The sequence below is a fragment of the Tenrec ecaudatus genome, chromosome 1 (assembly GCF_050624435.1).
Source record: "Tenrec ecaudatus isolate mTenEca1 chromosome 1, mTenEca1.hap1, whole genome shotgun sequence".
Classification (NCBI taxonomy): domain Eukaryota; kingdom Metazoa; phylum Chordata; class Mammalia; order Afrosoricida; family Tenrecidae; genus Tenrec; species Tenrec ecaudatus.
In genome coordinates, this window is record NC_134530.1 from 217,642,014 (window position 1) to 217,648,467 (window position 6,454).

Genomic DNA, 6,454 nt, shown 5'->3' on the forward strand with positions numbered 1-6,454 from the left:
GAAGGGCAAGCTCTCTTGAGGCGGATGCCTCAACAAGCAAGGCGCGCATGGGCTTGTGTGGGCTCACTTACACATCTGTAGTGCACAACTCACTACAAACGAGCACATGAGCACAAAGAAACCGTGCTGGCGGGGCTCACCTGGTCGCTCCACGGTACATTAGTAAGTACAAAGAAACCAAGTGACAGTGCTCGCTGTAGATGAGTCAATTAGCTCATCATTACCTTGCTTATCAGGTTTCAGTTCCTATTAGGGAGGGTAAACATTTTGTAAAAGAGACTTTGATAATGCCGGCAGGTGCTGTGGGATTGGGAGAGGGACAGATGGCAGCCAGACCTAGGAGCACAATCTCGGTTGCAGTGACAGACACAGGAAGCTGTTCACCACAGATCAATAAGCAAACACAAGTTTGCCCTGCTGATTAGGGAATCAGGCATCCCTGGCTTTGAGTGGCTCCTCTAAAGTAGGCCTGGTGCTTGATCCTGGGCATAAACCGAAGCCCTTATTTTGTTTTATTTATTTGTATATCTGGGTCATCCGCATTTTCAGAAATCATATCCAGTCACTCAGAGACATCTGTCCTCCCACCCACTCCCCAAAATTGCAAACGCTAACAGCCAATAAAACCTTCTTCTCCCCGACTTAAATGAAAGGGACCCTGTGGCACCGTGCTTAAGCACTCAGCTGCTAACTACAAGTCAGTGATTGGGGCCCACCCTGCTGCTCCAGAGGAGAAAAGGGGGCTATCAGCTTCCACCAGGATCCCAACCTCGGACCTAATATCGGGGTGGCTCGACTCTGTCCGGTGGGTTCACTGTGAGTCAGAATTGACTCAGCAGCAATAGGTATAATACAGAGGTGCCTACGGTGGTTTTCCTTTCATGTTGTCTTCTTGACATCACAAAATTAGTATCGACAAAAAGTCTCAAACCCTGAAAGGGACTCTCGGGAGAACTTTCCTGTTTCTTCTGTCTAATTATCATCGTGTGCATAAAGTGTGCCATCCTGGGATGACGTTTTAAAGACAGTGCATTGTTTTTAAGCTTAAGCATATCCCTGAGTGGTGCAAATGGTTACAGCATGGTGCTACTAGCCCAAAGTTTGGAGGTTCAAGTCCACTCAGAAGTCCTTGGGGAGAAAGAAGCCCTCGTGACATTGCTTTGGACATGCAGCCATAGAGAACCCTAGGGAACCCAGCCCTGCTCTGCCACCCAGGACAGCACCAGGAGCTGCGCTTGACTGGCCAGCGATTCACTGAAATATAAACATTCAAGCTGTAATTTTGAATTTCCTTGATCGCATGAAAAAGAAAGCAGACAACTCCGGAAAAACCTACCAAACCCCAACACACTGCTACCAAGCTCACAATGGGTTTCTGGGACTATAAATCTTTAGAGGTAGATGCCATCATCTTTCTCTAGTACAGCAACTAGGGGGTTCAAACTGCTGGCCTTACGATTCTGAGGCCAACAGCTAGCCGCATACAGTGCTTCCTTATTAAAAGATGGGTGATCAAGACCTTACCCAAGCTATCAAAATTATTTGATGTACCAGTACCATTGTAAAACTGAGCTCATCTTTATGCACAATAAACTCCAAAGCCAAGCTCATTGCCATCAAGTCAATGCCAACTCCTGGTGTCCCTACAGGACAGGGTAGGACTGCCCTTGGGAGTTTTCAAGACAGGAACTCTTCACAGACGTAGAAAAGCCCATCTTTCTCCTCTGGAGCAGCTGGTGGTTTCAAACTACTCACGTTGTGGTTAGCAGCCCGACCTGTAACCCTTACGCCACCAGGGCTCCTAGATGTGCATAATAGCCCCACATAGCTCTTTCTTGGGCAACACAGGCGATCATCAGTAAAACTCAGTTTTGTCTTATGACCCATGACATTGTTCAGTCCCTCAATCTTGATCTTAATTTGAAACAAAGGTTATTCCTGGAGAACAATAAATTTTATTTGCTCAACCATATGAGTTTTATCCCTTAACATCACCCATCTTTAAATATTTACCATAAAGACTTGAAGCGGGGTTACTTAAAAGAAAAAAGAAACAAAAAACTATGTTCAGTTAATTTTAAAAATATATAATTCAACCCAAATATGACACAACATATTGTTAAAATTATCAATTCCTATAGACAATGATTATTTAAATCATTAATGGACTTGTATGTGGGAAGGCCTTTTCTGCTATTATGATACTTTGAATTTCTGGAAACATTAATAACCTGTATTCATTTATTAATTATTTAGTAATTTCCCAAATTGTAGGTATACTTTGACAAAAGAAATTGGTAGTGATTTACAAACGGGAATATAGAGACATTTTTGTTTCTAGATTCTTCTTCAGCAAGCAATAAGACGTGCACTCAAATTATTATTAATGGCAACAGCAAACCTTTGACAAGGGCGGCGATGCTGCTGGGATTTGTAAAGGACTTGCCAGAAGGAGGTCACAGGAAGAAGGTAGAAAAAGAAGAAGAAAAAACACCATGGGTTTATCACTCATGTATATTAATCCCCAATAAAACAGGGCCTGATATCACAGCGTCTTGGAGGAAGAAAACAAAACCATTCGGAGCGTAAACATCCCCCCTGAGGAGCCAAAGAGACTCCGGGGCCCTGCCTGCCCAGGCAGATAGTGGCCACCATCCATCCAGCCGTGACAGAGGAGGGTCTACCCTGAGTTTGTTGGGTCTGGGGCAGAGGCTGCAGAAAACGATTAGTAAAACTGAACTAGGGACCAATCATGCAAATTGTCCAGAATTGCATATCTCCCTGACATTATTCCATCTCTCCCCCTGACTTCCTTCCACCAGGTGCTGAGAGTCTGAGCACTCTGAGCCAGTTTATAGAAGGCTGGTCTTCGCTGGGGACAGAGCTAAGCACCTCAGTAGTGACACAAAATAAACTTCACTACATGAAATACTGGAAGTTGATGTAAACAGCTTTTAATAGCAGTGAGCATTTGTCCGCTTTGTTTAGACCATCTGGATGTTCCATTGTGTTCAGCTCCACACTGACTGCTGCCGGGTGACAGTTGATATATGTTAAGTACAAGCAAAGTGCCTCGACCCACTCTGGGGGCCTGAAAGAGAACTTTTCAGGGTTTTGTGGAATATTCTGTCAGATCGCAGCCCAGTCCCCTGCATCCTTCATGGCGACGTGCCAAAGTCCTCCAGCTTTTTTTAATCAAAGGAGAGTTCTGCCTTTACTGTTCAGAAGGTTAGGGAAACGATGCCAAAGTTCTCCCAGGCAGCTTAGCGTGCACTGGCTGACAGGAGCCATTTCCAACCTGGAGGAGAGAGCAGAGAGCTGCTGGTCTTAAGAGAATGCAGGTGTTGCTGATAAAACATGCAACGCCTCTGACAAGCAAGCCATTCAAAGCACTGCAGAAGAACACCTCACAGACACACATCCTGCGGCCGGTGCTCTGAAAGGGTGAGCTTGTGCCCCCCTCTGCACAACCCTGAGCCCAAGACTGAGTGCACCTCACCTTCTCCTGCATCCCACCTCCCGGCTTTCCCAAAAAGACAGGAGACAGCTCCACCAGCGGCCTACCTGGGGAGCGAGCCGCTGGGGCGGGGTGCAAAAAACACAGGGTGACACTGTCCATTGGGGTGACATCGAAATGACTGTCCATAGAATGTTTGTGCAACATTTCAGCAGCACCCTTCCCCCTGCCTCAGGGGCCAGAGGGGGAATCCCTGGGCTTGGTTATGCATAGGTAGCCATGTGGTGAAGCAGTTACTCGTTGGGCTGCCACCCAGAAGGTCAGCAGTTCAAAACCACCAGCAGCTCAGCGGGAGAAAGACAGGGCTTTCTACTCCAGTGAACAGTTGCCATCTCAGAAGCCCCCGGGAGCAGAGCTGCCCTACTCTAGAGGGTCGCTGTGAGTCGGCCTCAAGGGGTGAGTTCTAGCAACGACGTTTTCCATAAGCCCAGCTTTCATGTATCAGTCTAGCTACAGAGGCTAAACGTCTGTTTGATGTTACGTTGTGAACGTTGGCATGCACTCCGATCAGGGCTGCCATCATGACCCAGCTGCAGTGACGCTTGGAAAACGTGGTTTTCTGCGCTCGCTACGCTCTCTCACTGCTGTTTTTGATGCTGGTCCTGCGGGCGGCGTTTTTCAATCTCTGATTTTGTCAAATTTGCTGGGTGTTTTAGCTACAATATTGTGGTCATTTGTATTTTTGAACCTAAATCAATAACTCTTTTGAGAATGAAGTCACGGTGAGAGGAAATGAAAATAGGTTTCAGCTCATTCGCACATCACGGGCAACTAGTCCTGAAGCACAAGGTAGAAAAACTTTGTCAGACAATTTTTTTTTTCTATTCATGTCATCTAACAAATACGTCAGCCAAGCAAGTCACAATGGCATTTAACACGTCTTCTATGATAAACACTGATAATGAACATTGCTAAGGATTTTATTTGGTCCCCTATGAGAGGAGGGCCAGGCGACACTGGGAGTCACTGCAGTGGCAACAGCCGACCTTAGTTGTGCCGCCACGGAGCTCAACAGGTCACACTGCTATGTGGGAAAATTACGCACGCACAGCTGGCACACTGCGGAGCGAAGAGCGAGAGAAAGGGCTTAGGAATCTGCGCCAATCCCTCGCCAGCCAGTTTGGCTGTTTGGGAGCATCTGTGAAACGCTGGGTTTGCTGTCTGGCACCCACGGAGACTCCTGGCTCCAACTCCTGCCTTGCTGTCACTGGGCAGCGGCCGTGGTGGACTTGGGAGTGCTTAAGATGAAAATACAGCTCCATTTCAAAATGTACACGACACATGTCTGTTTGAATGGAATTTCACTTTACTGCAGAAAAGGTGGGCGCTAGCTAATGTATATCTAATGGCTTGGTCTCCGGCTCCTTTCCATGTTGTGGATACATACTGACGCTCTTTTGTGTTTGAAGTGGTGCCAGTTTTCAGTGATGAGGAGAGATGCGGGGCGGGCCTGTTCTGTAAAGCTAACTATACGATTTAGCTTTAGACGGAACCCTTTCCTTCTTGAGCAGTGAAATTATGCTGTCCCTGCTGTTGGCTGCCATCCGGTGGGTTCCCAGCGCTGCAGCTTCCTGCTCACTAGGCTTGGACTGTTTGGGGTTTTCACTGCCGGATTTGGGGCAGTGGATCTGCCTTCACTGTTGGGGGTTGCATGTAGACCTGGCATGAGCAATCTACCCACGTCTCCTGCAGAGAAGGTGGGAAGGTAGGGAAGAACATTAACCAGGAAGAGAAGACCGGAACACAAGATAGGCTAATCTGTGACACGGAAATAGTCATATAGCATCACAGATTAAAGAAAATAATGCACGGAAAAGTGCCTAGTACACTGTGATGTATATAAACAAATGTTGGTTGAAATTGATGATTGGAAAATCTATAACTGAAATGTTGATTATACAAAGTTGTTATGTTGGCAAGCAAGAATCCATAACAATATGATTTAATTGCAGGAGTTAAACAGATAAATTGCATTTTGAGAGAGAGAATCCTACTGAACATGTTTATATCAAAAAAATTCCAAGTTCTATTTGTGGACTACCTATGTACCAAGAACAAGACAAACCTTTATAATAACTTGCAAAAAATTTAAAAACATTTTCTTTCTACTTGAGCCCTTGATATCAGCCCCTTGTTTTTTCCCTCCCTCCCCCTCCCCCTTTCATGAACCCTTGATAATTTATAAAATATTATTATTTTTTCATGTCTTAATGATTGATGTCTCCCTCCACCCACTTTTCTGTTGTAGATCCCCCTGGAAGGGAGTTATATGTAGATCATTATGATCCGTTCCCACCTTCCCCTCACCCTCCTGGTATCACTTCTCTCATTGCAGGTCCTGAGAGGTTTATCTGTCATGGATTCCCTGTTTCCAGCTCTTATCTGTACCCATGTACATGCGCTGGTTTAGCCGGATTTGTAAGGTAGAATTGGGGTCATGATAGTGGGGGTGAGCATTAAAGAACTAGAGGAAAGTTGTGTGTTTCATCGGTAAGCCATGGTTATTTTCAATTCCGTCATATACATGTCAAAGGGGAACTTTGACTAAAGAAGACTGAAGAAGCGTTGATGTGTTTGAATTATGCTGCTATGGACTGCCAAAAGAACAAACAAATCTGTCTTGGAAAAAGTACAACCAGAATGTGCCTTAAAAGCAAGGATGATGAGACTTCATCTCACATATTTCGGACACATGATCGAGAGACCTGCCCCTAGAGAAGGACATTGTGGTAGGTAAAGTCGAGGAGCAGTGGGAAAGACTGATGGTTCAGCACAGTGACTACAGCAATGGGCTCAAACAGAATAATGTTGAAGATGGCAACGAACCAGCTGTGCTTCTTTCAATGAAACAGCCCGGCGGATAAACACAAGTGGGATTAATTGAAAGGCGGAGCGATAAATGGCTCGGTAAGCCCTACCTTTCTTGTCTCTCGCTCT